The following is a 22,555-nucleotide window of genomic DNA, read 5'->3' on the forward strand; positions in this document are numbered from 1 at the left end:
GCTTTATCTTCAATAGCTTCATCAACAGTTAGAGCAGCATCTCGTTTGATCTCACAGAAGGACAAATTCAATTCCTTTAATTTATGAAGCCCTTCTTTAACAGCATCTGCAATAGCAACAGCACCCTCCTCATCATTTCTTTTTTGTTTAATTGCTAGATATAAAGAACTCCACTCAGCCTAATCAGTCAGTTTCTTGCTTAAATAAGTTAGCGAAGAATGATTTTTTAATGAAAATTTCTATTCTACAGTCATATTTTTTTTCCATATCATAGCAATAAAATACTTTAATATTTTGAAATTTTCCCTCTTGATCCAACATACAAAGGGTAGTAAATAATATTCCAGTGTTTTTTTCTAGGATCTAATAATATAATTAAATATAACTAATGCCTAAGCACCAAAAATTTGTAAATTAAACAAAGGGGTTAATGCTTAATTCAAAGACTTACAAAGCTTTTTTTTTTTTTTAGGATAAAAGGTCCTTTCACATTATATATAAAGTTTAATAGAGGTTTAAAAAGTCCTTGCAGGAAAAAAAAAAAAAAAGATGTGGAACATAAACAAAAAACAGCTAGCAAAATAGATCCTTTGGACCAAAACTTACATGGAGAAAGAGGTCTTCATCTGCATAAAAATATACAAAAAGCTGTGTGTTTTGAAAGACAATAAAAACTCAATAAAAACAAAAGCTATAGAATGTGAACATAAAGATTCCCTGTGCAATAAAATAGCTGTCTATATATACAGAGTCTTCAAAATAGTTACTTGAATATGTTAAACCAGATAGCTGGACTAGACAAGATAATGAAACCAGATATGTAATAAAGTAATGGAATATGTTTTCATGTCACTGGGACAGGCAAATTTAAAGACTGAGTACATGGCAGGGAACACTGCAACTTTTCCAAGTGTAACCTAAATAAAAATGCACTAGAAGCAAGACAGCATTAATTTTCACTATCATAGAAATATTTGAAATACAACCAAGTATTCTCATCTATTGAATTAATCAGTTGACGGAACTATTTGATCACAAAACTGACGTAAGCAAACTAGTGGAGATACTACCAAATAAATAAGTGTTAAACTTACAATAGCAGTAAGGACTGAGTCTGCAGAATGAAAAATGAGTGAAATAACTAATGCTTTTGCTGCACCAAGCTTACTAAAAGAACATCAATGGACAATGAAAATTAGGAATGTAACTCACACATTGAGTGGAAGTGCAAATTAAAGGCATGCTGTGTTTCTTCCAGTCTTGAATTGCAATCAATTTAATTTTGCAAAACTGTACCCTTCTTACCCCTTTGGTTTTGAAAAGGGTGGTCTAAGGAGAAGAGTCAGTTTAAGCACCCAAGGAAAAAAAGACACTTCTGCCATCTGTGTAGGAAGTTATTGTAACAGCACAAGGTTAATCTGCTTTAGGGTGTTTGTTCCCCCACTCCCCAGTCCCCTTCTCTTTCTAGAGAGTATTTCAACTGCAGAGGTATACAAAGTGCTTTTTCTCACTGTGATTCTTAAACAACTTTATCTTCTTCAGCCACAGCCTGTAAACAACTTGGTTGGACACGGCCATTAATTTCAGGGTTTGTCTCAGGCAACATTTTCCTACTATATTTGTATCCTACTATATATGTATACTACAGCAAACCTTGAATATCAAATGGCAAGACTCAAGTTTTAGCTTTAAGATCAGTTAAAAATTTCCTACTTGGAGCTACACAGGAAAGTTCAGAGGACGTTGTTTAATTACCAACACAGAAATACCCAAGCCAGCATGAGATTTCCAGTGCTGAAAGTTCAAACATTAAGGAGCATACAAGAAAAGAAGTAAACAAAACACTTATTTTCTTAAAGATTAGACTGTTTTGCATTTTCTGTATTAATTGCCTTCCCTTCTCATGTGGTCATATGATGTGGTCATCTAGCAAATACTTTGTTGCTAGTTACTAATGAGAAGGTGAGAAAGCAAGCTGTTGCAAGAGCTCCCTGACAGAAAGAAGCTTCTCGAAGAGCTCCACCATGAAATCTGCACTTGTCTCATTAATGACACTATCTCATCATTAGCACCAGATATTAAACATATTCTTCCATGAGTTCTGTTACTGTCATTCAACTAGTCACATTTCAGGATATTCAACCTATTTTCCTATTTTTCCATAAATACCTCCCCACATCAGGAGTTTTAGCTTATTCTACCACCAAGCTTAAAAAAAATAGCTAAAAGCTGTAGTGAAGTTAAGAAACACATTGAAAATCTGAGTTTATAATTTCTTCACGTAACCATAACCTAAAGTAAATATTTTCTTTGGTGCTAATCTTAACCTGAATCATATTTCTAGTTTTACAGGCAATGCTAATAAAAGTTGTAATATGTGAATAACCAATAAGCTTAGGGTAAGAGATGACGCATGGCACCTATACCATAGCCGTCTCAAACCTAAGCATCTAAGCACAAACTAACAAATCAGCTAATCTGAAGCTTAAATTATTCACCTAAATTTCACTGAATGTAATTGCATGTCATTTCAAGAGACAGATTTCAGATATCAAATGCCCTTAGATTATAAACTCAATTCTGTAAGTATCTACATTTGTGCCATCGAAAGCACTTCCACGTGGTAAATATTCCTTACTCCCTCACCCATCTTAAGCATTCCACTCTGTGAAGCATAAAAATAGGAACTCAACCCTTGTAACGACGAAACAGATTGATCTGAGCCTCTTTACAAACAAGCAGAAAAAAATCAACATCTTCATCCAATACATAAAAATTATACTAACATGTTCTAGACTGTATTGTTGTCCTCAAAATTTTACATAATACAAAGTAGGAGACAAGTCAAAATGCAATTATGAACAGTTATGAGCAGTGATATTTAAAATCAATTGTTGTTTCATCGCAATTTACATCCTTCACAAAGTTAGGCATGCTTTAGTACTTTGCTGGTTTCACACCTGGCAGTTAGCTGAGTGTTAGTTCACAAGTACAATGTCTGATATTGAGACCATATGTTTTAGAATTGTCAGATCTAAAAAGACATACATTTGAGAGATTAGAACAGAAGTGTTTATTATATTCTTAATTTAAAAAAGTTTTAGTTATTGCCCTCACTACCATGACTGTTTTCACATTTTCTTCCCTGCTGGAAAATGTTATTAGCTTCATGGGACAGCCATAAGATTGTGTAGAGTTATGACCTGCATACAACAACCCATTAAACCTCATTTTACCCTATATTGAATACAGGGACTTGTATTTGTCTAATTCTTTCCTTTTGTACATTAACCCTATGTTTCCTGAAAACAAGAGATCAAGAATCCACAGCTTTGCTTTGTATATTTTACTCTACTGGTGATCTCTATAGAGGCAAGATTTATATCAAATCTACTCACTGATGGTAACAGAAAAGGTATGCCATAAGATTTTTTTATTTATATATATATATATGTTTTGGTTTTTTTTTTGAAACAAAGATACAAAAAACATCAAGGAGGTACATAAGTGAAGAGGAAAGTAAAAACCAAAAGCTGTATCATCAGTGAAGCAAAGAGTCATTAAGTACAGGAGAGGATATTTGTTCTACTAAAAAAGCATCTCTAAGTGAATGAAACAATGCTTTTAAATGAAAAGAGTTTAAGGGAAGGAAGAAAGTTTTAGATGCTGCTTTAAAGGTGAAAAGTTTATGAAATTTATATTAGAGACTACTTAGTGGAGTACATTAAGTAACATGATGCAAGAAGCATAAAGAAAGACAGCATCTATTGAGGCTTCATCAGAGAAAACATACAGAAGGTTAGCTTGATTTAAGGGAAGCCTCTATGATTTAGCCTTGGTTTAAATATATTCAGTAGCCTTTATTTTAACTTTGGTTTATGTCATCTCTGTATATTGCTAGCTGCTTTACTCCAATTCAATGTTTTGCATAACTGGAGTAGTCCCACGTACCTACTGAGCTCTCCTTTTATAAGGTAGGAAGGATACCACCTACTGTGCTCTAAGTATCTTAGCTAGCACAGCTGAAAAGCACAAGCACAGACACTACCTTCTTTCTGTTCCACTTCAGTAGAATTTAAGAATTAGTTAAATATTAATATTATGGAATATAGTAACCATCCTCCTCTTTCTGGACCCCTTCCTTCCCCTTTATAAAAGCTCTATTGATTTATGGGCTAACTTCCTGTACAAGGTGCACCTTTTGTCTAAGTTATTAACTGCTTGATGTCAACATAATCTGTACTTTTGAACAGAAGAGTCTGAGCAACTGCTAATTTCTATAGACTACTTATAGGTCAGTTCTCCCCCTCCATCATACATAAACATGCTGAAAACAAAAAGCTAGGCCATATTTTCATGAGACTCCTAGATACCCTGGAGTTGGACTTGATGATTCTTGTGGGTCCCTTCCAACTCAGATATTCTAAGATACAGTATTGTTTCTCTACAGACTAGAAAATCTATATCTTAACAGTTTCATAAAAGAAAAATGTTCTATGAATAAGATGAGATTTCCCCAAAGCTAGCTGAAGTATCTGCTGTCTCTTTTACAGAGAATATGATTTAAATGTATTGCAGTTAGATTTTGAAACAACAATGGAGTGAAAATGTCTTTTAGTGCAGACTTCATCCTTATGATTCTTCCAAACTTTTTCTTCACAAAAATGTTTTCACTAGGGCATCTACGTTGGACATTATTCCCACTGATCTCAGAAAAGCTCTTGCATTTAGAAGGTATGGAAGTGCTTACAGGCTTTGTTGAATGGAGGCATTAAAGGCTCAGAGTAGCAACAACATGGTAGCTAACAGCAACAGCAGCTTTTTAATCCTGCAAGTTTCCATTGGTTTAAATGCAGAGATGGAGAGAACTTGATTCTGTAGTTCCAGGAAGAAATTATTGCAAACAATAAGAAATAAAATTAGACGTTTTATAAAATGAAAAGCACCTTCATTGTCATCATAGTAAAAATAAAAATGCTTTAACTTAATGTTTCAAGTCACCCTCCTGAAAGAATAAAAATTTTTACTGTTATACCAAAAAAAAAAAGAAGTTTCAGAAAAAAAGTCGATATTAGTCTATAGATGTAGCTAAGCCAACCAGTATATATTTTGAAATAATCACTGAGCCTTGAAATTAACAATTGATCCAGTACTTTGGACATTTTATCTTCCTAATTTCAAGATTTTTTATTTTTAATAAAGCTTCGTCAATAGAACAATCCAAATCAGCAGAGAAAGTAGACCAAAATTTGACGTCTTTCAAAAGTAATTATTACCAAGGAAAAATAATGTTAGATTTCTTTTATCTGAGCAGCAATTGGCTCCATTACAATTTCCATGTGGGAGTTTAAAAAGAAAAGCCTTTCTGGTGATGACAGAACTTCTGTTAACAACACTATATAAACTTCAAGAATTTATCTGGACTATGTGAAAGGAGTAGACGGAAAATTAAAAAAAAAAAAAGCTATTCAACAGCACTTTTGTATGTTTTTAAGGAAGAATAAAGTGAGTACAGTTGTTAATTACAGCCATGTATCTATTTTGTTCAGACAATATTTTTAGCATGATGGTATGTTCACAGTAGGCACACTATCATAAAAAATCTGTTGTTGCAATTCTCCTACACAACTAGAGAGAGATATAAAAAATGAATCATTATACCACTCTGCTTAACTGCAGCCTCTAACATAACTAAATTGATACCTCAAGCTTTGTCCAAATAGTGGGACGGACTTTATAACACAGAGGAGCTGGCAACTAGCTGAAACCTGTCCAGATAGTTGCCAGCACCTCCAGATAAAATCTCAGCTTCTATGTAAAATATGACCTTATCAGTTTTGCGCTATGCAAAAGCACACTGCATAGCTGTACTTGTGTTTTAATCATTTTGCTTCCTGTGAACGGTGTCTTATGCATCAGAAGCTTGTGTGTGTGTAGATTCTCTCCTTAAAACACTTGAATATTTATTAGACCTTTTGTGCCTGTAAAGTATCTTTCATCCAGCCACACTAGAAATTACAAGTATATTGTTTACAACACACGAGAGCTTGCCCTGACTGGTATTCTGTCTGTCCTGCTCGTAGCTGCAATTTGTCATTAGCGTGTGTGTGTATTTGGGGGGGAAGGAGGGGATATGTGCACAGAGGTGAACACAAAGATATTCCTGTCCTTTAACTGCCAATGGTTCTAATGCTGATGTAAGAAAACTCTTCTCTCATTTCGTTTTCAAATGAGAAAAAAACAAAGCCAAACTGATTTCCCCTCTAGCTGCTATTGTAATACACCTCCTTTGTTAACGTGTTTGTTAATGACTAAATCTCCAACTTTTAATTGTGGTAGGCAGTAAAAAATTATATTTATTATCTTATAAAGGCTAACCTACATAAGATTGATCTATTTTAGTCTGACTTCCAAACCTAAACAAGAGATTTCATTATCAGACTTCAGGTTAGGGCTATGTACATCAGGGTAACCTCATTTTGACTAAGATTTTGTGGGATTGTCAGAGCAGTAGCATGATGGTGCTTGGCAGATCCATTACAACAAAAGGGTCAGTGGTATATATGTTATATAACAACGTTATTTTAATAGTTGCTGTCATATGATTGGAAACTCTCCCTTTATCACATCAGTCTATTTTAAGACATTGTTTCCACTTGAAATGATATTGAGAAAGACTATACTTGCCTAAGGTAATATGAATATATTATCTCACAGTAGCATGAAGAGAAATGGATGGCACCTTTGAGAGAAATACTCCTCTGCAACTAGATGGTATAAACAAGAGATGCAAAGCCAATGAGCTGCAGAATTCTAAGAGAACAGTGTGCAAAAATTCAAAGTAAAGAGCCAAATAGGTTAAGTTTGAAGCAGGGTGGGGGGGGAGAGCCAGAGAGACCAAAGGAGGAAGGGTATACAAGTAGTAAGGTCTTCAAAGAGAGTAGAGCTCAGTAAATCCAGAATAAAAGCAGTCTCCAAGAATAAAGTTTTTATTTAAAAAGATATATGGCCTGCAAAATTAATACCAAATAGAGAAAGGAACATGTACATGGATCATTTGTTTTTCAGAAACTATAACAGAGGATCTCCCAGTTTTGCACAGGTATCTTTACTTCATATGAAGAAAAATGCTACATGTTTTAGAAAAGGAGAAATAACAGTATGCAGTCATTCTCTCTTCACATTTCTCTAATTTTACAGAATTTACTGAAGATTACAACAGGATTAAGGAGAGGAAAAAAAGACAGGGAGAGGTTAGACTCAGAATACTTGACAGCTTGATAATTAGGACAATTCCTTGGGTATTTGCACAACATAAACCCAAGAGACAAGAATTTGAAATACATCCTGAGTGCTTAACAACTACTATCACAATTAATAAAGAAAATTGGCCAGCATTTATGTATTTTATTTTTGATCTTCATATGATACATTTTTGGGGAAAGTGTTGCTTTATTTTAGTCCCTCAAAATCTGCAGTAAAAGTTTTTGCCATTAAACAACTTTGGCTGATGTTTTTGATTCTTTAGATGTTGAACTTAAACAATTATAAAGCCTTCCTCCCTGTCTAAGCTTCCTGAATTAGTTGAATTAGCCATGATTTTAGTTAAAAACAAAAAAACTACAGCATGGAAAACTGATATCTAGTCCCCAATTCATATTGTCCCCCAAAAATAGAACACAGCTTCTTCTAAAGTGAAATTAAAAAAATAAAAACCTAGAAAACAAGCAAATATTTACTTACAATCTCAGTGGAAATGAAACAAGAACAGGCAGCTTGACTCACAAGTCTGAACTTAATTCTAACATGTATATGAGCAATTTTCTACTGCAATGAGATCTCTTCAACTCTAGTCTTTACTCTGTGGTCATCTCTGAAATGCATCCTTTGAGACAATCTAAGGAAAAATCTCAGAAAAGGACTGAATAGTATCATCCCCTGATTTAAATAACAACCAATTTCACTGCAGGCCAACAATACTAATAACATGTCCATATCATTGATGGACATATAAAATATCAAGTCATAGTATCTTTACAAAGATTTCTTTCTTCATCCATTTTTTATCTTTTGCAACCTCACAGGCAGTGCTCATAGGTAGACAAAAACTGTAATGTCATTTAAATAATACTAGGGAAAAAACCCACAATCTTCACTTTGTGTTAGTAAAAGCTCATATCAATTATTATTTATAAGATTAAATACAGCAGGTTCTCCTTTTAATCTGTTTTGCAGACTGGATCAGCTTGGATATCCTGCAGAACAGGAACTACTGAATCTCAGCTACAAGTATTTGGGGGTGGTCTCTTCGCTTGTAACTGTGGTTAAATCAGAAGTTATGATCTGGGAGGAAAAAAAAAAACTTTTTAGGTCATGTCTATTGCTTTGTGTGTGTGTGTGTGTGTGTGTGTGTGTGTGTGTGTGAGTGCGCTTTTGTTTTTATATATAAGCTGGAAACATCCAATTTCAACAATCTTCTGATAAAACAGATATGTTTCCATTATAAACTTTCAAAGGGCTTCCTGAGGAGGCCTGAGTTTAGGGGACATGCTACAATGAGAACATCACAGTCCAAAAATCCAGGAACACTCCAGCAAATCAACATGACAATTCATAACTGCTGACTGATGGAACGCAGGAAATCATCTTATTTTAAAATATGCAATATATGAGCTAAGTGAGTTCTAGTGAAGGGTACATGCAGGTATAAGACTTCTGAAGAGAATATATGCTGTTATAGGCAAAGAAGAACTAAAGTTCTTCTATTCAAGTTAAAACATACTGATGTTCTTTTAACACTTCAAATAATCACCTCATCTGTTGGAAGGCAGCAATTCTTGGATACCAATATTAAGATAAGGAAATGAAGGCTGAGGTAACAGCTATCCTACTCAAGCTATTTGCATATAGCATGGATCTGTTCTAAGGCCACATTCAAACACTGATTAGAGGAAAAAACTATTGGACTTTAGGTTCATCTAAGATTTTCATAGATCACCATAAAGTAACAGCAGTATTTAAATTGACCACACAATGTAAATTTAGTTCTGAAGTATTTAAGAAAGATGAATGAAAACAGTTGAAGTGTAATGAAGCAATTGTTCCAACTTGAATGCCAATTTCTAAAACGATATCGGAGAGTTACCACAAAAAACAAAACAAAACAAACAACAAAAAAAAATCACACAAAAATGCATGGTGAACTACAACTTTCTCTCATCACAGATGTCAGACATCCACAAACTGTATTTCATGTGATTCTGTGGTCTTCCACATAAACATCACAAAAAAGCCACAAGTACAAAAGAATGTTACTAAACTCAAAAAATAACATATTCCAAGAAAATATAACAAGGGTTGGTTTTGAAATATTACGAACCTTCCAACCAGTGCATTCATGATATTTTAAAAAGGAACATTTTGTAAATATGTCAAGCTACTTTCTTTCTAAATGTTATTAAATAAGTTAGAATAAAATGTTGTATACTAAGATTTTCATATTTTTCTTTACTATGTCATCTTTTCAATCACAATCTAGTTAAAAAAGTACCCTTCTACATTATTAAAGATTTTTATATTCCTTTTGTCCTATTCAATATATTCAGATTCTATTCAAGAAGACGCAAGTGAAAAAGCAGCTACTGAATATGGTTACACTACTGTTGTACCATTTTTATTTAGCAGACTCATGTTACAAGTTTTTTGTTTTAAATAAAACCTTGAAAAAAACACTTCTATGCTTTTCCTACTTTTGGAAGCTGCATAACCAAGTCACATAATGAGGTGGTTTCTGTAGATATTATGTGGATGTTGTAATCCAAAAAGAAAGCTAACAGTACCTTATTATTCTGCTACTGTATTATTCCAGACTCTGGTATTATTTTGTGAGTGTAATTTATATTTATATATTTATATGGGTGTAATAATATTAAAGTCAATAATTTACTGCCTTTTTTCTAAAAACTTCTAAGGAAACTGACAAAAATATTAAATATATTGGATTAACTCATCTATGAAGTATTATAAATATAGGTAGTTCTCTAGCCACAGAACTTATGAAATGTAATTCTTGCATATTAGTATCCACAATGTATCCAAAAATATAGTGAAACAGGCCAAGACTTACTGAAATTAATTTCTCTCTAATCAATGCTGCATTGCTCACACTGTATTCAGAACACTACAAATCTGAATCAAATCGTTTGCAAAGACTTACCATAATGGCTGTTTGCCTTAAAAACCATAGGCATTCCTTGGTAAACAAAAAATAACTGTCTTAATGGCTGTATGACAGGTCAAGGAACTCATACCAAATACCCATTCACAGTATTATTTGGTTTTCATTTTTCCACTTCTTTGTAGATCTGTCCTAGACAAGTCACAAATAGCTTGGCTCCTTGTGTTTTCACTGCCCTTGAGCTTCTCCTGCTGCTGCTGTTACCCCTGCAGCACCTTCTGTCAACATCCTCTGGGTGCTCCAGCTGTTGTCTATTGTCAGCAGCCACATACTTCTTCATCATTTCTTTCCTTTCTGGTCCCACTCAAGTTCCTTCTAGGTTACTCTACCTCCCATAACCTCAGAGCCTTTCAGCTCTTTTTGCTGATGTTCTCTAGGTTTAACTTCATAATAACCTGAGGCCTACAGCTGCTCCTCATTAATATCCTCATACTCATTCCCTTTCCATTTCCTGTCATCATTCCTACTCATTTTCAGAAAGGGAAAAATGTGATATTATTCATTGTTCCAGCGGTTCCTTTGAGAAATGAATAGAGAAATCTATCTCAAAATCCCTGAATCAGACTTTGAATTCTGCAGGAACACTGAAAACACTTTTGCTAAGAACTTACAGGTTCAACTTGAGTAGAACCCTTTTCTCTATGCTACACTCTTCTAGAGGGCTCACTCCACATCATAGTGCATTCTGCATTACATGCAGAATAAAAAGGTACCATATCTAATGAGTTGTTCACCAATTTTACTGATGTTTTTCCAAATTCCTTGTATTCTCAGACTGAAAAAAATAATTTATCATTTTGTATCAATAATTTCAAAGAATAAAAACTATACAAAAAAGCAGAATTTAACCAACTCAAACTACCTTGTAGGTTGACATCAAAACAAAATCCAAAAGAATTTATGCTTCTAAGTATTTCACAGGGAAAGGAGAGAAAGACTTAGCTTTTCTGTTTGTATTGTTAACTGCAGTCTCCCAACCCAGACTACTTAACAGCAAGGCAAGGCAGGCTTTTCTCTTGGGACATCATTGTTGCATATACGTTCCAGATAAGGCAAGAGAACAAGTTGTTCGGAAGTCTACTGCTCCTTCCCCTCCGAAACATAATAAAACATAATGCATACATACAACACATAATAAAAAAGAGATACTGAAATCTTTACCCTTAAAGGATGTTCTTAATTTTCATTTAAGATATGCATAGTCAGGATTAATGCAACAAGATTGGTTTAGAAGCCCAAAAAGCATTAAATATTCAAACATCCAAAAAGCTTTAAGCAAGTTTTGGATTTCTAAATTACTCATATATATGAGTTTTCTGAGCCAGAAGTAAACAGTTTCACAATGTGTTTTTGAATATAGAATTTTAATCTTCTCCATCATGCATACAAACAAAACTCCTTAAAGCTTTTAGATCGTTTTACTAATACTTCACACCAATACTTTCCATTAGGTTCTACTGAGAGAGACTATGACAACTGAAGTTTCAAATAAGAAGGCAAATAAAATCTGTTACCATCCAAAGGGAAAAAAAAAATAGCTAAAATGAGCAGCCTTAAAGCTCAAGAGAAAGAAGGAATTATTCTCTTCTTAAACTGGCAAACAACATACATCAATGCAGTGTCTATCTAATCTCCTTCTGAAGTCTATTTAGTTATTTGTTCAGTCACAGCCAGCACATGTGTAAAATTTGTATTAATTAAAAAACCTTTAAGACATTTTTCTATTTCTAGGTTTACAGACCTGATGTTCATCATCCAACACGATTAAGAAGCAGCAGCTCATTAAATCACCCAGAAAAAGAAGAGTAGAAACATTCATTTCAAAAGGTCTGACAGTACAAAACCATTTAGAAAAATCATAGCTAGTACTCGCTGACACTACCTTTGTGCGCTCACCCTCAGCTCATCAGACTCAGACCCTAAGTAAATGGAAATCAGATCAATTTTCCAAATACACAGAGATGAATTTCAGAAATAAATGCAGAGGCTTCAGTTAAACTTCACACATATTTTGTTCCTAGTATTCACTATGAACTAAGGTTAAAATTTTATCTTTGTAAGACTATGTGCAAGTACCAGAACATCCACCCATTAACATTGGATCACCCTGTACATGCTGCCAGGGTATATGCATATAATTTGTAGTATAACCGACTACAGTAAAGTCAAGCCACTTTACATTTGTGTCCTTGTCCTCCTACTAGCTTCTGAAATTGTAGACAAACTCGGTATTAGATTTTTAAACTAGTCTCATCATTTCAATACTGTATATTAAACTTGGCTCATAATCTACCACATATGTAATAGAGCTCATAATAGTTTTTAATTCTTCTGGTTTTGACACAAGGAGTCAAATTTTGGCATCATTCTACAACAAATAACATATTACATTGTTGAAATTTCAACTATTGCATGTAAGGCTCTGACAACTTACAAAATAGCTCATAATGCAAATTTCTAGTCAATGAAAAATGCTTTAAGTAAATTGTTTCTGGGTATAGGATCCTTACTTAAATCCCCATGCCTTTACTTTTTAACTACATTTTCCAAAAAATTGTGCTGGCAACTTTGCAGTTGAATGTGTTTAACTAGCTTGTGAGTAACACATGAACATAACTAAGACATAAGAGCTATGTAATTAGGTTGCATCAATATTTTTCAGCAGAACTGTAAAATACCTACAGCCAGCTGAAAATAGTTTTAATTAGGATAGCACATGCATCATAATAGCATAAAATGCCAGAACTGTTGTTTTACTTGAGCAAGTTCAATTAAAAACAAAACAAATACACACATCCTTACTGGAATAGCTGTTACCTCTCTCATACACGAAACAGCAGATACTGAAATCTAGCTTGTTTTCCCTTAAGTAACTTACTCATTCAACTTGTTTAATGCCACTGAGACCATAAGCATTTTCAATTTAAGTAATATAGAATATCAATTCTTGAAGTTACTTGAAGTTTGAGTCATCCCAAGTCAAATTCCTGAATTATGCTGGGTCTAATTCAAAGCCAGTAATGTGCTACAAGTGGCTGCCCACAGATGTTTTTGCCCACAAGGATTGTTAAATTACAGGTGGAAATCATAAAAGATATCAGGTTAGAGAGATCTTGTATCAGATATGTATGCACGGGAGTAAGAAAGAATTAATCTCACAAATGGAAAAGCTGGTCCAAGCATTTCCACAGAACAGAACAAAACTTAAAGAATAAAGTTAAAGATGAACACACTTGGTGTGGAGTTGATAGAAGGGTAAAGGGGAGAGAGATCAGATGTTAGTGGCAAATTAAGAGAAAATGGAAACTAATATGACACTGGGGAAGCAGCTCTCCTCTGCTCTTCCAGGTGGTCCTGGGCTTGTTTACTGATTGTCTTCTTAAAGAGTTATTCCAACTACCTCTCAGAATAGAAAAAAAAATAATAATTAAAAAGCTTTTACTCCTAATAATCCCTACCAATAGTAATTTAATAAAATTCAAAGCCACGTCAGGGCTTAACAGCCATTAAATGCAAGGAAAACAGCAGATTTCTAGCAGATGATACATCATATTAGAAAGTAGTGTTTAGGGCAACAAAAATGCATATACTTGTTCAAAATATAGATGATACTATAAATACAAGAGGAAATAAAAATATTATAAGAATTCAGGAACGTGGATAAGAAATATGGGTAGAAATAAAAGCATAAGGATATAATGCCCTTCATCTTACTAAACCATGGAGCAACACAGCGAAAGGAAGTTACCACCTTCTCACTTTGTTCTTTTTTTCCTGACATTTCTTCTGCCAAAGAGCATTATGCGGCTGTAAGATGTATTCCCCCATAGATACTTTGCAGAACAGAGGTGCAGAAAAAAGATTTAGGCCATCACTGCAGTTCACTTTCTTGTGTCCTGATGGTTTTTGTTTTTGTTGTTTTAATAAAGAGGAAGCTTGTTTTCCATTTCAAATACAAGCCCGTCAGAATTTATCTTATTTTCTCTTTGTAACCCAATATGCAACAGACCTATTGTTTTCATAGCAAATTTATTTTATGCAAGTAAAATGAAGAGAAATTGGGTGCCAGAAGACGTTTTCTATTCCTCCTGCCTGACAGTAGCCTTCTAGTTCCTACTTGCCTAATAAATCCAATGGGGATTACAAATAGAACTGAGAAAATCTAGGTTCCTCATGTAAATTTGAACACCTAATATTTACCTTAGTCTTGTCATACTCACTTCTATTAGTCTTGCACTAAATTAAGCTACTGATAGCAACAAATAAAGTTGGAAGAAAACAATAAAAAGATAGAACAGAACTAAAACTAGTTTTCTATTTCCCAGGTCCCTAAAAGGACCAAGAATCAGAGATGCTCATCTCCAAGGTTAATCATTTCTGTGTATTTACCTAAGATCACTGGATAATTTCAGTGGTAGAAACAGATGCTCACAGAACTAGGTGAATTTTGCATGTCACAAGCTCAATCTGATGAGACCAAATCCTTTTTGGATCTGACCCACTATGCCATTACATTCCCAAAATACTGAAAGTAGACATCCTTCCTCTCAAGCCCTCCCACCCACAACCCCAGGGTATCAGTGTTTAACAGTAAGCTCTAAATATGTTTACTTCATAAAAGCCAGTAGAAGGCTTACAAAAACAATTTCAACATGCTCTTTTGCAGTATTTACAAACCAACTCAAAAAAAAGAGGTGATTGAAATGAATGTGGTTGTCTAAGATATCACTCAGGAGAACAGTGAATAAACCTGAATCATTCTGAATTACTTGAGTAAAAGTGGCAATAAAAACAAGATAGATTTTTGCAACTGTGTTGTATTTTACATAATACTGCACTTTAAAGCTCTGGAATAGTTGTGCTGAATTTATCTATGCTTGGCAAGATGATTTATGATTTTATATCATTATAAATAGTTCAAAATTTGAATATATTTGTACTGCGTAAAACTAAAACTTGTGAGTTTTAGTAGCGTAAACAAAATTGAATAATGGTTTAGCAGTTTTTAATGTACCAGATAAGATTATCTGAAATATGGGGAAAGACTTTTATTTTCAAGTATATCCTAAGAACACAATCAGAGTATCAAATATGAATCAATACATCTGGACCCCTATAAATTCTTAGTAGCAGGATAACTGCTTTCTGAAAACATTCTGGTAAAATACTTCCAGAACCCCTATCTTCTGTGTTCCCTCCTGTCCTTTTCTCACTAGTTCCCCCAGGGTTTAGCAGTCTGATAGTGTGTGTGTGTGTAATAAAAGATGTCATCTCTTCCCTTCCTTAAAGAAGACATCTGTGAGCCAGGTATGTAAGTTTGTGTGCCCAGTATATTGCTGTCCCAGACATTCCAACCTTCAACTCCCAGAGGTGTCTGGAAAGCTGAATATTCATCCATCAATTTTATCACAAATTCCTATGTAGTCAGCACTAGGCAGCAGTTTAAGATATTATTCTTAACTGGGGGTGGGGAGATATATATATATATGTAAATGGTTTTCTTGTTTGTTTCTGGCTTAAAATTTGATCTGTTTTAATGAGACAAAATTGACCGATAATACCATTGGTATATTACCTTAGAGACAATTTCTTCCTTGTTCATAAAGTCTATATGCAAAAATTGTTTTTCCTGTCCAATATTAATATCAGTCATGTGATCTGCCTTAAAAAGTTCATACTTCCAGTTGATGTCTTCTCAAATGGTTAACAAGTCACTGAGCACTCAGAAGACAGACAGAACTGTGATTGTTTAACACTAATGTATTTAAACTTCAGTTTACTATAGATGTTGAATTATTTATCAGGAAGTTTTAAAATTTCAAAGAACTAATAAATTCAACTGATTAAGCATCAGCTATTAAAATGTGATTAAGCCATGACTCAACACAACATTATGTGTCTCACCGACACTATATATTTCTTGTTGAACTTTACTTTTTGCCAGTGAACTAAAACTGAAAGTAATCAATTGTTTTCTGTATCTTGTGCCTTTGTGCACACCACTGGAAACTGTAGGATATAGAACCAAAATCAGGTCAAATAAAGTTGCACCTAAACCAACAATTACACAAAGACGTATTGCACAACACTTGAAATGCAGTAAAAACAACCTAAGCCAAGCTATCAGCTAGAAGGTTTAATTTTTCCTCATATTCCTCAAATCCCACAGGCTTTTCCTGAAAGATTCTTTTAAGCTTAAAAACTGGTGGAATATTGCTGCTCAGCACAGTTCTTGATGTTAAGATTAAGGAATAGCTTGATGTATTTCATCATTTGTCTAAAAATTTGTATCATATCAAAACTTTGTCAAGAGGAAGACCAAACATGAAGAAAAATTAAAAAGTACATTTTAGAGGTTACATGAGTTTTCCCAAACTAGCACGGAATAGGGAAAAAAAAAAATCATCTTCTCTCCTGAAAAAAGTGATTTAGTAGATTATGCACGTGGCCAGGAGTCAGCTACGTGTATCTGCATAAAATGACAGAGTCTCCATTTATTTTATTGAACTATATACCACAGAAAATTTGCAATAGGTTACACTGATGAAGCTTGTACCAGACTTGAGAAACCATTCTGGATTTTGATGGATTGTAAGGGTCATCTTTAAGTAGCTAGATAGATACAACTTAAAATAGCATTGGCTTCTCTTTCTGTATATCTACAACATCAGGCTGGATAAGACTTGGTGGCGAACATTTCCATTTTTAATCTTCACTGGAGCAAGCTATAAAATCTCTAGTAAGAGATTTGACCTAGCCTTGTAGCAAATCAGGTCAAAGGCAATACAGAGAAAACATGACATCGTCAGACTGACATACAAGCTGCATTTAATAACCCACATTATAGAGAAGTTCATCATGCTGTTGCTAGTCGCTTCAGATTATTTTGATGAATCTGAATAAAAGTAAATGCAAATACACTTATAGCTCTCCCATTTACTATAGCACAACTTACTGCATCCATAGTTGGCTCCAGGGGCAGTTATCAACAATAGGAAATATGTATCCTAGCCAGAAAGGTCAGGTTGGAGTTGGTAAGAAAACAATTCTCTTGGCTTCACTAGAGACTATGGTAGGCACAAGAGTAGAATTCATATGAGCACTGCTACAAGCAATGACAGCATGAAGGGTTTCCTCATGAATAAAGTTGCTTGTATAAATCCCATGGCAAAACAAACTTTCCTTTCAGGAATTATCACCCCTGAACTTATTGATTTGTTTAGAATTATGTTCTGTTTAATTCAAAGTAATAGTTCTAATAACCATACACAAAATAGATATGATTCTCTTTTCAACTCTGCTCACACTTCCCTTCTGTGCTCCATTAAAGCAACATGAAATATGAGATATTCCATAAAAATTTATAAACTTGTCTGCAAGACACTTATGGTTTACTTCTTGTCTGTTTCTAGAATAACTTGTGCTTATGTCTTTAGGTCATCTCACCAATATCTCAGTAATGTCATGTACATCCTAAACACCACCACACTGCTGAGAACGAGGAACATCCTCCTGCAGATCTCCATCCCTTTAGAAGGAGCACACTAATCAGCACATTACAAACCTGATAAAACACAAGTAAAATTCCAATTTAAAATGAGTATGTTTAAAAAGAAACAATAAAAGATAATCCTTTATTGTTTTGTGTTTTATTTAAAGGGAAAAAAGTAAATTTTATCTTGTGTGGAAGATAATTACTGGTATATTAGCAATAATCACTTAATGATTGGTCTGACAATTTCATATCAACTTAGCAGTAAAAACAAACATCTCATTCAAACTACAATATTGATATCACATTTTCCTGTTATCCAAGGTACTTAGCAAAAAAATATTCCCCATCAAAATGTAACCACCAAGATTAGAAAGCAGAGATTTCATTCCTCATCTTACTGCAGGAAGTGTGCTGCCATTGCTTTAACTCATTGTTTTTTGCTATTCACTTCCTTTTCTAGATGCAAAATCAAGAGAGTTAATCAAGGGCCATTAGGTCAGACATCTCCTAGAATCATAGAATAATGTGAGTTGGAAGGGACCCACAAGAATCATTGAGTCCAACACCTGAGTTCACACAGGACCACACAAAAATCAGACCACAGCTCTGTACTTTGCTTTTCTCCCTCTACCCTTAGGTGCTGTTGGTGGTTTTGTTAGTTTTAAATGACTAGGTCAGTATTCAAAACAGAAGATATTTATAAAGTGGAACAACCTTCTCCCCCAAATTCTAATCTAATGCAGCCAGCATGCACACCATTCTCTCCTGTCCCCCTTCCCAGGCTGAAGGGACATGTGACTACCACTTAGAGCAGGCCAGAAGTAGGCAAAGGTCTCTTTTTTTTTTTTTTTGATTCTCTTCCAATACAGAGGCCATAACAGAGAAGCATTGCTAAAATTCTGACAGAATATCAAATATCCTTTTGCCAAGGGAGATGTGCACAGGACACGACATAAATAGCACTGACTCCCTTAGGGAAATGGAAAGGCTATTCTATAACTGAAATATCTGGCAATTTCTGATTATGTTCCCCTGACTATTGGATCTTTTGGGATTTCAGTTTTTGATACCATTTCCCACAGTATAGTTCTGGACAAAGGATACAGCATACAAGTAGACAAGTACATAATAATGATGGGTGAGCAACTGGCTGACAGGTTGCACTCAAAGGGTTATAGTAAATGACGTTATATCAGATTCTGCTTTTTTTTAAATAATAATAAAAAAGTTAATTTCAGCTAGCCTGCCTAACAGGGCAGCACTGCCCTGCTTTTTCTGCACAAGTTTCAATTATCAGGGGAAAACTGAGTATCTGAAATGAAGACGCAGTTCAGTTCACTAAGTTTGCTGTTATAGACCTCACTCTACCACTGCTTTGTAAAATAGACTAATAGCAACTAGTCAAAAATATTTTTGAAAAGTTATTTTTTTTTCCAATTATTACATGCAAAGGACAGTTCCAGCAACTAGACTACCACTCTACCACTACTACTAACTCTGGCGCCTTCTAAAATATTAACATGTTAAACATTTAAGTAGAGGAAAAACATTTATTAAATTAGCATTTCCACCTGTTTAAATAAGGATAAAAATCTGTTTTTCTGTGCCGTTCACACAGGGAAATGTTGGAACAAGAGGGAGTTCTGGTCATTACAGCTCAAGTCCAAAAAAAGCCATGGACTGCATACTAGTTGGCAGTATAATCTATAAAGCAGCCTGCGGCTGAAGATCTATGGTGAATGAGAAGCCTTACTTCAGCAAAAGGCAACCTTAGGTTAAAGTCATTTGCAAAGCTTTATAAAGAGTTACATATATAAAAAACTGCCTGTGGATTTAAAAACAAACAAACAAGAAACCATGCAAATAACCATGTATCATATCAGATTCTGTGTAGTAGAAATACTAAAATATATATATATTTTTATATATATATATATATATATATATATTTCTCCATTTACTATCCCACAGGCTAAAGCCTGAATTCAGGTTGGCCCTGATTGTATTAATTATTTCCAAAAATGGCAACAGTTGAAGGCTAGTACGTATTAGGCTGAACAGTGAGCAAGTTCTGTTGTCAAAGCAAATGGGGAACAAATACAGACAGAAGCAAAACCAAACAAAAAATCCATCCACTTCTTTCCTTCTTTACTGTGGGCTTTGAAACTCCCTCTTCTTTCTTCCCTGCTTTCTCTTGGTTTGATCTTTAAGGCTGTGAACAAATCTTAACCTTAAGATGAAAATGTAGTTTTCTTCTTTAATTAAATAAGACTTCCTTCAGTTACCAAACAGCAATGCAAACTTCTACAAAAAAAAAAAAAAAAAGAATGTTGCAACAAAACCTTTCAGTTGTATTAAAAACAAAAACCTCACACTAGTAAAACACTCATATATCTTTCAGTACGGTTTTAAAATGCTCCTAAACTAATCTCATTACTAACCTTCCAATGAAAACACTGTTCATTCATTAGAATATCATCTCCTGGGGGAGAGATGGAAAAAAAAAAAAAGTTAACAAATCACAAAAACAAAAAGATGACAAAACCATGATCACACGAAGCATTTGCACTGGCTGTGAAAGAAGCTCCAAAATGATCTGTCTGATCACGAAATGAAATCTCTTTGAAATTCATTAAGTCAGACACTATCAGCCCAATATGGCAAATCTGACTCAGGCAAAACTGTCACTGACGTCAGTGAAAGCTTTGCCTTCATGAAAAAGTGAGAACGGATTTCACGACTGGAACCTAGTTGTGTTTCATTTCATTACCATCTTATTTCACAAGGAAAAAAAGCCATTAAAATCAAAATGATATTCTGTTCTGAAAGGAAAACTGCACATCCACAGAACAAGCAGGGTATGAACCGCAGTAGAATTTCATTGTGGCCTTTATTTTAACTTTCCGTTAGATGTCAGAATGGTGCAGAAATCAACATATATTTTCTTTATGAGTGTTGGCTTCTCTCAAACTGATTTATGAAAACAAATCTGCTACTAGAAGTGCTGTAGGGTAGACAGAAGGTTTTAGGGAAAACACCAACACGCTAAAAAGGCTAAGAAAAATAGGCAAGAACAACACAAAACAAAATAGTGTAGGAGTGCTCAAGCATTCAAGAATTTCTTAAAAATCTTACAAACACAGAAGAACACTTTGGGTGAGTGTAGAATAAATAAATGTATATTAGGTATTGAATTCTGGAAAGAAGTCTTTTTGGTTCAACTAACAGTTGGCATTAGAGTCCTTCATCTGTCTCTTGATTTTCAGGAATTCAGTCTTACATCTTCTCTTAACTAGCAGTTAAGCTTAATTATTTCAAAATTAACAGCTCTACTAGCACACTGTATGATAGTTTATAAGACCTTTTTGTTAAAAGTAAGATTTTGCAAACCCATTTTTGGTGAAAAATAGATATTAATATTTTTATTTTCAGAACTTAAGAATTTCTGAAAGATTTATCTTAGAATTTGAAACTGCCAACAATTTAACTTGAAACTATTTAATTTTCTCTATTTTCATTTACCAAAACATGTCTCTTGATAAGAGCTCATAATGCAAGAATATTCACATGGAAGTTCAGAAGTAGATCAGATTTGAGTCTAGGATTACAAATTACAAAACACAAGCAAAGAAATCATAGTCATGCAACATAATTGAAACCAAGTTTAGAAAAAAGATCTTGAAAGTATTTTTATATGTTTTCCTTGTGGGGCAGGGGGTGGGGGCAAACCTCCAAACCCCGTACCTCAGTAGTCTCAGTAGTATCTACCTTTAATATAATAGCTAGTTGCTCCTTAAAGCAATTTACTGTACTGCTGCTGAAAAAAATAGAATTGTTCAGTTGGAAAGGACCTTCAAAGATCATCTAATCCAACTGCCTGAGCACTTCAGGGCTAACCAAAAGTTAAAGAATGCTATTGACAGCATTTTCAGTCTCTTCAACTCTGACAGGCATGGGGCATTAACCACATCTCTAGGAAGCCTGTTGCAGTGTTTGACCACCCTTAAGGTAAAGAAATGTTTCCTTATATGTAGTTTGAACCTCAACTGACACAGCTTTGTGCAATTCCCAACTGTCCTGTTATCGCTTCCCAGGGAGAGGAGACCGGCATCTCCCTCTGCTTCCCCTCTTCAAGAAGAGGTAGGGAGCAATGAGGTTACCTCTGAGCCTCCTTTTCTCCAAACTAGACAACCTGAATGTCCTCAACATCACCTCATAGGACATGCTTTCCAGCCCTTTTACCAGCTTTGTTGCCCTCCTCTGGATGCATTTAAGGACCTTAATATCCTTTTTATACTGTTGAGAGCAGAACTGAATGCAAAACATGCATATATAAAAGCATACGGATGTATATGAAGTTATATTTTCATTATTTTTCTGTTGCTTTTTCACACTAGCCAGAAAGTCTTTTTCCCATCCCAGATACAGTTATTCAGGGATTTCCAGGTGGAGGATCCACTCAATTCACCATAAGCTGTAATGCCATCACACCTGTGTGACCAACACATGATCACTAATTCTTGAAGAAGTGGTCAGCCACACATTGCTATGAACTAGCTCAATTTTTCACTGCAGTCACTAAACTGTAATGAGTAGATCCTCCTCCAATAATCCTGAACACAGCTAAATTGGTTTTATGATGATCCACATCTCTGGGAATTAAATGGGTTTTACCCGAGACTGTACTTCAGCTCTCCCATTCTGGATACAGGAAAGCAAAGATTTCAGTTATTCAGCTCAGAACTTGGTTCATTTCTGTTACAACCTCAGAGTTGGAAACTGCCATAACACCTGCAATATGTGAAGATCTGTCAGTTTTGTTC

The 22,555-nt window shown here is 34.5% G+C and overlaps 1 protein-coding gene across 20 annotated transcripts in view; it reads right to left on the bottom strand.

Moving 5' to 3' along the window:
• LOC308194489 (uncharacterized protein) overlaps positions 1–22,555 on the bottom strand; it is a 251,907-nt gene that overhangs the window by 114,750 nt on the left and 114,602 nt on the right. For 11 of the 20 annotated variants that reach the window (XR_013950582.1, XR_013950583.1, XR_013950584.1 and 8 more), the window contains 2 exons: positions 20,174–20,214; positions 19,902–20,036 (listed from right to left, as the gene is read on the bottom strand). The exons of 6 other annotated variants lie outside the window; for them this stretch is intronic. The gene's annotated coding sequence lies outside the window, so the exon portion shown is untranslated. Of the gene's footprint in view, positions 1–538; positions 20,037–20,173; positions 20,215–22,555 lie in introns of those variants that run through there. 3 more of the 20 variants (XR_013950579.1, XR_013950580.1, XR_013950581.1) reach the window with 2 other exon arrangements.

This window comes from Anser brachyrhynchus (genome assembly GCF_964034855.1).
Source record: "Anser brachyrhynchus genome assembly, chromosome: 4".
In the NCBI taxonomy this organism is placed as follows: domain Eukaryota; kingdom Metazoa; phylum Chordata; class Aves; order Anseriformes; family Anatidae; genus Anser; species Anser brachyrhynchus.